Raw genomic sequence first — 10,196 nt, forward strand, 5'->3', positions numbered from 1 at the left:
TCCCGGTGGAGGGGACCATACGTGATTACAAGTGTGTCACCATATGGTTATGTGGAGCTTCAAGATATTGATTCTGATAAGGAGTTCATTGTCAATGGACAGAGAATCAAGCATTATCTTGAAGGCAACACTGAGCAAGAATGCTCAAGGCTGAAGCTAGATTAAAAGCTCAGCAAGGTCCAGCTAAAGATAATAAAGAAGCGCTTTCTGGGAGGCAACCCAGCCATGGGGCATCAAACCTCTAATCATTTTTGCCCTATTTTTATTTTTATTTGTTTATATAAAGTTCACTGACACTAAGGTACAGAATCATTTGTATAAGTTTACAGGGTTACAGAAGGAATTTGCACACAAAACAGAGATAGGGAACTCAATGGCAAGAAAACGCCAGTAATGGCAGCAATTGGGCGTTCAACGCCAGAAATGGCCACCCACTGGGCGTTGAACGCCAGGAATGGCAGCAAATGGGCGCTGAACGCCCAGGAGATCAGCATTTGGGCGTTGAACGCCCAAAACAGTGGATTCTGACCTCCCTGCACTCAAAGTGGATTTTCTGGAGCTACAGAACTCGAAATGGCATGCTTTCAATTGCGTTGGAAATTAGACATCCAGGGCTTTCCAGCAATATATAATAGTCCATACTTTGCACAAGGATAGACGACGTAAACTGGCGTTCAACGCCATCTGCCCAATTCTGGCGTCCAGCGCCAGAAAAGGATCAAAAACTGGAGTTGAACGCCCAAACTGGCATAAAAATTGGCGTTCAACTCCACAAATGGCCTCTGCACGAAATCTCAGCCCCAGCACACACCAAGTGGGCCCCGGCACACCAAGTGGCCCCCAGAAGTGGATATCTGCATCATCCATCATAGTCCACTCATATTTTGTAACCCTAGGCTACTAGTTTAGTATTTAAACAACTTTTAGAGACTTATTTTGTATCTCATGACATTTTCAGATCTAAACTTTGTATTCTCTGACGGCATGAGTCTCTAAACCCCATTGTTGGGGGTGAGGAGCTCTGCTGTGTCTCGATGAATTAATGCAAGTATTTCTGTTTTCCATTCAAACACGCTTGTTCCTATCTAAGATGTTCATTCGCGCTTAACTGTGATGAAGGTGATGATCTGTGACATTCATCACCTTCCTCAGCCCACGAACGTGTGCCTGACAACCACCTCCGTTCTATATCCGATTGAATGAGTATGTCTTAGATTCCTTAATCAGAATCTCCGTGGTATAAGCTAGAACTGATGGCGGCATTCATGAGAATCCGGAAAGTCTAAACCTTGTCTGTGGTATTCCGAGTAGGATTCAAGGATTGAATGACTGTGATGAGCTTCAAACTCATGAAGGCTGGACGTTAGTGACAGATGCAAAAGGATAGTAAATCCTATTCCAACCGGTTCGAGAACCAACCGGTGATTAGCCGTGCTGTGACAGAGCGCGTGAGCGTAGTTTTCACTGGAAGGATGGAAGGTAGCCATTGACAACGGTGATCCACCAACACACAGCTTGCCATAGGAGGACATGCGTGCGTGAACAAGAAAACAGAGGAAAGCAGAGATTCAGAAGACAAAGCATCTCCAAAACTCCAACACATTCTCCATTACTGCACAACAAGTAACTTTTAATTTATGCTCTACTGGTTACTCACAATTCAATTGATAAACATAATTGACTTCCTAACTAAGATTTACAGGATAACCATAGATTGCTTCAAACCAACAATCTCCGTGGGATTCGACCCTTACTCAAGAACTCATTGACATGGTTGCTAATAACCAGTTCATGTACACTTCTGAAAGGAATCCTGTGAATAATGGGACGCCTATGAAGAAGGGAGTTCTTGAAGTTGATACTCTGAATGCCATATTCCTTCAATGGAATGAGAACTCCCTTGTATTCAAAACTCAAGGATCCCCCTCTGCAACCATGGAGAGGAAGCAGGAAAAGCTTCTCTCAAAGCAGAGTCAACCAGAGCCCCCACAGTCAAACTCTAAGTTTGGTGTTGGGAGGCCACAACCAAACTCTAAGTTTGGTGTTGAACTCCCATATCCAAACTCTAAGTTTGGTGTTGGAGAGTCCCAACAAAGCTCTGCACATCTGTGAGGCTCCATGAGAGCCCACTGTCAAGCTATTGACATTAAAGAAGCGCTTGTTGGGAGGCAACCCAATGTTTATCTAATTCTTATTTTTATTATTTTCTTAGGTTCATGATCATGTGGAGTCACAAAATAAATATAAAAATTGAAAACGGAATCAAAAACAGCAGAAGAAAAATCACACCCTGGAGGAGCATCTGTCTGGCATTCAAACGCCAGAACAGAGCATAGTTCTGGCGCTGAACGCCCAGAATGGGAGCATCCTGGCGCTGAACGCCCAGAACAAGCATGGTTCTGGCGTTCAACGCCAGAAATGGCAACAAATGGGCGTTGAACGCCCAAAATGGGCACTAACCTGGCGCTGAACGCCCAGAGTTGTGTGCAAGTGCATTTTGCATGCCTAAATTGGTGCAGGGATGTAAATGCCTTGACACCTCAGGATCTGTGGACACCACAGGATCATCTCAGGATCTGTGGACCCCACAGGATCCCCACCTACCTCATCATCTCTCTTCCCATTCATGATCATCCCTTCTACTTTCCATTTACCACTCACATCCATACACCCACTACCTTCAAAATTCAACATCTCTCTCCCACCCAATCCCACCCATATGGCTGAATACACATCTCCCTCCATCTCCTCCATATCTTGTTCTTATTCTTCTATTCTTTCTTCTTTTGCTCGAGGGCGAGCAACATTCTAAGTTTGGTGTGGTAAAAAGCATAGCTTTTTTGTTTTTTTCCATAACCATTGATGGCACCTAAGGCCAGAGAAGCCTCTAGAAAGAAGAAAAGGGAAGACAAAAGCTTCCATCAAGGGTCTATAGCTCAGTGGTAGAACATTTGACTGCAAATCAAGAGATCCCTGAGATACCTCAGGGGATACATCTTCTTCCACACAATTATTGGAAGCAACTAAGGGTGGAACATCAAGAGCACTCCATCATCCTTCATGAAATCAGAGAAGATCTAAAAGCAATGAAGGAGGAGCAGCAAAGACAAGGAAGAGACATAGAAGAGCTCAAGGACATCACTAAGGTGGATTCATTCCTTGTTCTTATTTCTTCTGTTTTTCGTTTTCTATGTTATGTGCTTATCTATGTTTGTGTCTTCACTACATGATCATTAGTAGTTAGTAACTTTGTCTTAAAGATATGAATGTCCTATGAGTCCATCACCTCTCTTAAATGAAAAATGTTTTAATTCAAAAGAACAAGAAGTACATGAGTTTCGAATTTATCCTTGAACTTAGCTTAATTATATTGATGTGGTGAAAATGCTTCTTGTTTTCTGAATGTATGCTTGAACAGTGCATATGTCTTTTGAAGTTGTTGTTTAAGAATGTTAAATATGTTGGCTCTTGAAAGAATGATGACTAGGAGACATGTTATTTGATAATCTGAAAAATCATAAAAAATGATTCTCGAAGCAAGAAAAAGCAGCAAAAAAAAAAAAACAAAGCTTGCAGAAAAAAAAAATAGGCGAAAAAAAAAATAGTGCCAGTTTGGGCGTTCAACTCCAGTTTTTGATCCTTTTCTGGCGCTGGACGCCAGAATTGGGCAGAAGGCTGGCGTTGAACGCCAGTTTACGTCGTCTATCCTTGTGCAAAGTATGGACTATTATATATTGATGGAAAGCCCTGGATGTCTACTTTCCAACGCAATTGGAAGCATGCCATTTCGAGTTCTGTAGCTCCAGAAAATCCACTTTGAGTGCAGGGAGGTCAGAATCCAACAGCATCAGCAGTCCTTTTTCAGCCTGAATCAGATTTTTGCTCAGCTCCTTCAATTTCAGCCAGAAAAATACCTGAAATTACAGAAAAACACACAACTCATAGTAAAGTCCAGAAATATGAATTTTTCCTAAAAACTACTAGAAATAGACTAAAAACTAACTAAAACATACTCTAAACTATATGAAATTATCCCCAAAAAGCGTATAAAATATCCGCTCATCAGCTACCATTAGTTTACCTAAAACCCTAACCTAAGTCAAACCTCATTCACTGCACATTCACACGCTGTCTGTTGGGGCCGCAGCCCTACCACTCTCGGCGTACCCTTCCGCCATAATCCCCGCTATCTGCTTCACTGCACCCTTTTGATGTTTGTTCCTCCTCGGCTTCAAGTTGGTTTTGCGTTTTGTTGTGAGTTTTTAGGTATTTTTAATTGAATTTTAATTGTGGTTTTGATCCCTGTATATGTATCTGATTACTTTACCTTTGATTTTGAACTTTTCCTCTGCTCCGTAAATATAAAATTGGAGTTGGGGTGCATTGGTACACAGTTGCTGCTGCTCTATTGTGGCGCTGTTCTTTCGGAGGGTGTGACCGTGCTTCCCTTTCAGTGATTTCGGGCAGCTCTGTTCCTTCTTTACATCATTGTTCCGCTGCATTTGTGGTGAGAATTTCTGCTCTATTTTCTTTCGATTTTGTTTCTCCTTACACTCTCTCTTAATGTATTTCTGACCGTGCATATGCTATTGACATCTTCATCTGCTCTGCTACTTGGATACTATATTGGAGTCTTGGTGCATTGGTGACAAGTGAGGCTGATCTGGGTGTGGGTGCAAGTTGTTGTAGGAAAAGCTGGTGGTAGATTGTGGATAGCTAGTAAGCAAGTTTAACTCTTTGTCTCAGCTATACATTTTTTCCTTTGTTATCTACTATGTTTTTGTACTTGTTGAAGTATGTTGCATTGAAGAACACAGAAATAAAAAAATACAACAGTAGAAAATAAATAAATATGTTGAATAAGAGAATATATTATTTTTTTAGTTAAGGATCTCACTCTACAAGATAAAGTAAATGTTTTTTCCTTTAGATCAATAATTGAAAATAAATGCACTGTTGATTTTATTGATTTAATGGTAAAACTCACTTATTTTTTATCTTTTAAAGAAGAATTCTTTCTTTGAACTAAAAAAACTCATTTAAAATTCTATGTAACATGATCGAGAAAACTCATTTAAAAAAACTCATTTAAAAACTCATTCTTGTTAAGTTCTTACTGATTATGGTCTGTGTTACCAAGTTTTGAGAAGTGGATATGAGCCAATTTTGGTAAACATTTTGATTAGCAAGCCAATTTTAAGGTAACATATTAAAATAATGCAAGTCAATAACATGAGTGGAGTTCAAAAGATAATTAAAAAAAACGTCTTTTTTGTATAATTTTTTTTTAACAAATTGATTAATTCTCTTATTCAAAAAATATTGGACCCTATGAAATTATCTAATTTGGAATTTCTATAATTTATTGTAAAACTCATGTAAATTTATATTTAATTTATTTAATTTACAACTTATTTACGAATAATAAAGAACTAGAATAGAAGCTTTTTCAACAAGTTCAGCGAGAACCTTAGTTAATTTTCTCAAAATCCGATCAAGAAAATTGTGCTTTGGGAACATCAGCATCCCTTGCTTTGAGAAAACGTACTTATGTTTCTCTTGGATAACCCTGGTGCATATTCTGCATTATAAACAAGCTTTCAGAGCTTAAGTACAAACCTTTTTCATATTTAATGAACCACAAAACTATATTCACTTGTTTATGATGGTTCTCACTTCTAACATACCTAAAACAAGGTGAACAAAAGCTTCTTACCCAAGTAAAATTTTTTGCTAAAGGAACAAACTTTTCGGTAAAAATATATCATTTATAATAATTTATTTTATTAGGACTAAAGTAACGAAAAAAAAACAATATATAAACTTGTTATCTAAACATATCTATGATCATCATAGATTTAGCTTGTACAGATTTCTCTGTTCCATTGCCATTCTCATTCTCATTTCTCAACACATTAGAATATTATATCAACTAAAACCAACTAAACTAAGAGACTAAAGAACAAAACCTGGAATGTGTTCTTGTGTTGTTCATCCACTGCAACAAGAAGGTATTGTATGTATTGTGTCAGTAACATTTAAACAAATCAGTAGTAAGATCATAGAACATGAAACAGAACAATATTATGCAAGCAAAGTTTGGAACTGAATATGCATATAGGTTTCCAGAAGGGACTGAAACTTCTTCATAGCTTCATCATTACATGCATCCATGTCTTATGACAAAGATTAAAATAGTACCCCGGGTTAACAAGTTGCTGAAAATTTCTCAGGGAAAAATCTGCAACTAAGAATTTGTAGCTTCTAATGTTTATATCAAGAAGCTACTGTGTCCACATAATTAAACCTTAAACTAATTAACCTATTGGGGTGTCCCTAGTTAAAAAAATGTTGATGCTTTGTTTGTTGTGTCCAAAACACCTCCTATGACAATAAAATATCCAATTATCGTGGACTTTTGTTACAACTTCCTTTTTCAAGTATGAACTCAATTCAGTGGGCATCACTACAAAGAAATAATATAAACACAAAAACTAAATCGTTCATGGAACTGATAAAATAGATTTAATTTTAGAGGTCTAATCGGTATTTAATTATGGTCAAAATCGATTTAATAAAATAATATATGAATTCGATTTTGATATATGACTATGTAAAATAATATATATTTGTATATAATCTGTTCAAGAAACTATGATACGTTAATATCCTTAGTGTTTAACTAAAACTTTAATAAAACCTTAATCAAGTTTGTTAGACTTTAATTATGTTTTACTGAGTGAGTAGTAAACTTGTTAAAAGTATTAATTGGGAGTAAGATTCAGAAATTTTGTTTTTAATAGCATATTTTTGTGTTTTGTTCTGAATTATTTTTATCTCTTGTGTCTGTTGCAAATGTTAGTCATAACCCAGTTTAGAAGATATTGTTTACTCTTTTCTGAAAGGCCGCATTGAAATTTGAATTGGTGATGTGTATGTCTTTCAGGTATCCAGTGTATTTTGCCATGTAAGCTTAATCAATTGATTGCAAATTTTTCATGATACATGTGATTTTTAGTTTAGGCATGTAAATTATTTAGTTATATTGAAATTTTGAAATTATTCCCATTTTATTATTGGATTTTTTTGTAGATTCTACTCTCTAATATGTGTTAGTAGTTTGTGTGAAGGTTTGAAAATAAGTCTAGAAAACTACGGTATAGCTGTATCCCCAATGCCGGCACTACTGACAAACTCAGAATATCGATGCTCAGATGTCCCGAAAAAAATACTTCATTTCGTCCACCGCATATTGAAACACGGCTTGCTCCATCAACTTAAAAAGATGCCGGTGAAGCTTCTGCACGATTCACAGAGACTGAAAATGTTGCTGAGCCTGCCCAAATATCTTCGGAGGATGAAGATTATGATCCCGAGGCTGATGAGGTTGAGTCATGGGATGATCACGTTGATAACTTATATGCCGAAGAAGAAGCTGTACGCCATAACAAGCCCAATAAAAGCAAGGATACGGATTATTGGAGTGTTGCAGTAAGCGGTAAAATTTTTTCCTGTAGTCTAGATTATTTAATTATAATTGGACGACTTTGGTTTTCTATATAATTTTTAAGCAACGACCATGCAACTAAACCTTGTAATTTGTTTCTTAGACGGTGGCATTACAAGAACCATAAATTTGAGCATCAAGGATGCTATAGTACTTCCTCCTGGTAGACAAATCATTATGGAGTTTAATACAGATGCAAGCGATCGGTCAGGAAGCAGGATTATTAAATGGGTTTCTAGGGAGTGTGGGTGCTGGCTTTCAACATTTTCCCATTAATGAAGAGAGTTAGAAGACAATGGACAATGCTCTGAAGAAACATGCATACGACACAATTAAGGTATAATATTAAATTTCGTAGCTTATTATGTTATGTAAAATTAGATCAAATTCCTTATTTTTTCCTTTGTTGACATGCATCGCATTATTTCTCAAATTTTTAGTGGACCTTTCTGTATGAGGAGGATGACCACGGAAAAAAAAGCGAATGATTCAAAGGCTAGGAAAAATCTGGAAGGAAGCAAGAAACAACTTATATGACAAGTGTTATGACGAGAAAAAGAGTTTAGAAGAAAATGCTAAGCGGAAACCATCAGGAATAAATACACAGCAGTGAAAATGGTTCCTTAATTATCGTTTGAAGGAATATACGAAGGTAATTAACATTGAATTCATACTCCATTTAGTGTTGCAATTTTAAACATTTTGAATAATTGAATAAAACGATTGATTGAAAGTGATAGAATTAAAAGGCCAAAAAACCAGTCAAATAAGTTTCTAATCCTAAAAAAAACTGGGGCACTCTTAAGGGGTCGTTACTTTCTAAAATTCATTGCATGATCAACTGTATTGTGTCTTTATTTATAGAAAAAGTGTAGACAAAATGCTCTAAAGTGTAGACACATACTGGGGCTCTAAGAGAACAGCGAGGCTAAGGGATGAAGAGGTAATTATGTGTGTATTATCTTTTATACATTGTTTTATGGTTTGTGATATTCTTTTGTAACATGTATGATTCTGTAAATATTTAATGTGGTTATAGGAGAAAAAACAGCAAAGGCGCATTGGTAGAGAAGAGATGTTTATTATGACTCATAAAAAAAGGGATGACTCGTACATGAATGATGATGTGCGTGTTGTTGGAGTAAGTATTGGCTAAGAATGATTTACATCTATTGCTCTATTCATGTTGCTAACTTCAAAATCACAATAACCAAACTCTGGTATATCTGTAGAAAGCGATTGCGAATATCGAGAGCCAAGATGGTTCCTCGAAGGAGATTTCACTTACTGATTGGCTTGTGCAAGTCCTTGTAAAGGAGCATTCAGGACGAGTTTAGGGGTTAGGTTTTGGACCATGTTCAACCGAAATTATTCGTAACACTACACAACAATTGAACTCTGGAGTGCAAATTGAGGAATATCAAAGTGAGATTACAGAATTGAAGGTAGCACAGCAGAAGAAAAGGCAAGGAGACAAACCATGAAAATCTGGTAAAATACATAATCCAACAGCAAGGAGACACTTTGCCACCTGAAATTGATGCACAGCTGAAGTCTTTGGGGAGTGGAGCACAATAGAGATATTTTAACAATTTAATTTTTTTTGTTTCCTTTATGAACAGTGCACATTGAGAACAAATTGTTATTAACTATTTTATTTTGTCATCTATATATATGGATCATCTGGAATATCTTAGCATTGTGTTTTACGTCAAATATGTTTTTTTTTAACTATAATGCAAACATAATCAGTTAAATTAATATGCAACATTTTTAAATTAAAAGATTTCATAAATGTTGATTGTCATTTGAACCCAAAATTCAAATAAAGTATTTAAATGAAAAAAATTACCTTTAGCGGCGGTTATTGTTGAATGCTGCAAAATCCAACTATTTAAAATAAATTAAATAGCGGTGGTTAACTAACCGCCGGGAAAGGTTTCCCAAATCAGCCCTGGAAAGCAGCAGCGGTTCGCAACCATCAAAATGTTTTCGCCGCTAAAACCATGTTTGGCAGCGGTTATTCCGGCGATAAAAAAACCGCCGCTAAAGGTTTGCCGGCGCCTTTAGTTTCAGTGGTCACTCAACCGTTGCTGTATGTTTAGTGGCGGTCAAAAAACTGCCGCAATCCGAACTTTTAACTGCCGCTATCTGCTGCTCCTGTTGTAATGATTCTTATAAAAAGAGAGGTAAGTCAAGAAAAAAATGAAAAAGAAGATGCACAACTGTCTTCATCAATGTTATTTCATCACACAATTTCTCAAAGTATAAATAAAATTAAGCACATAAGAAATATAATTTAAACATTATGAAGACTCAACATGTAAAGAGTTGTGATAAATTAACTTGTATGGAATAAAAATGACATAAAACTTAAATAAATAGGAATAAAATAAAAGAAATAGAAGAGAAAGAGGAGAATAACGAATAGTAATGTTTTATAGTTTATAAACAAAACCAAAGAGTAGAAATAATGTATCCTAAGAGGAAAAAAATATCACCGAATAAAAAATCAATTGGTAAAAAAATAAAATTTTTTTCTAGCATATATGGCTTTTTTATCATGAATAACTTATAAAATATAAAAATAAGTAAAATAAAAAGAAAAGGATAAAATTGTAATTTTTTTAATATATTGAAAAATTTATTCACGACAGATTATTAATATACAGGTAGTAGTTAATATATC

This window comes from Arachis ipaensis, chromosome B01, assembly GCF_000816755.2.
Source record: "Arachis ipaensis cultivar K30076 chromosome B01, Araip1.1, whole genome shotgun sequence".
In the NCBI taxonomy this organism is placed as follows: Eukaryota; Viridiplantae; Streptophyta; class Magnoliopsida; order Fabales; family Fabaceae; genus Arachis; species Arachis ipaensis.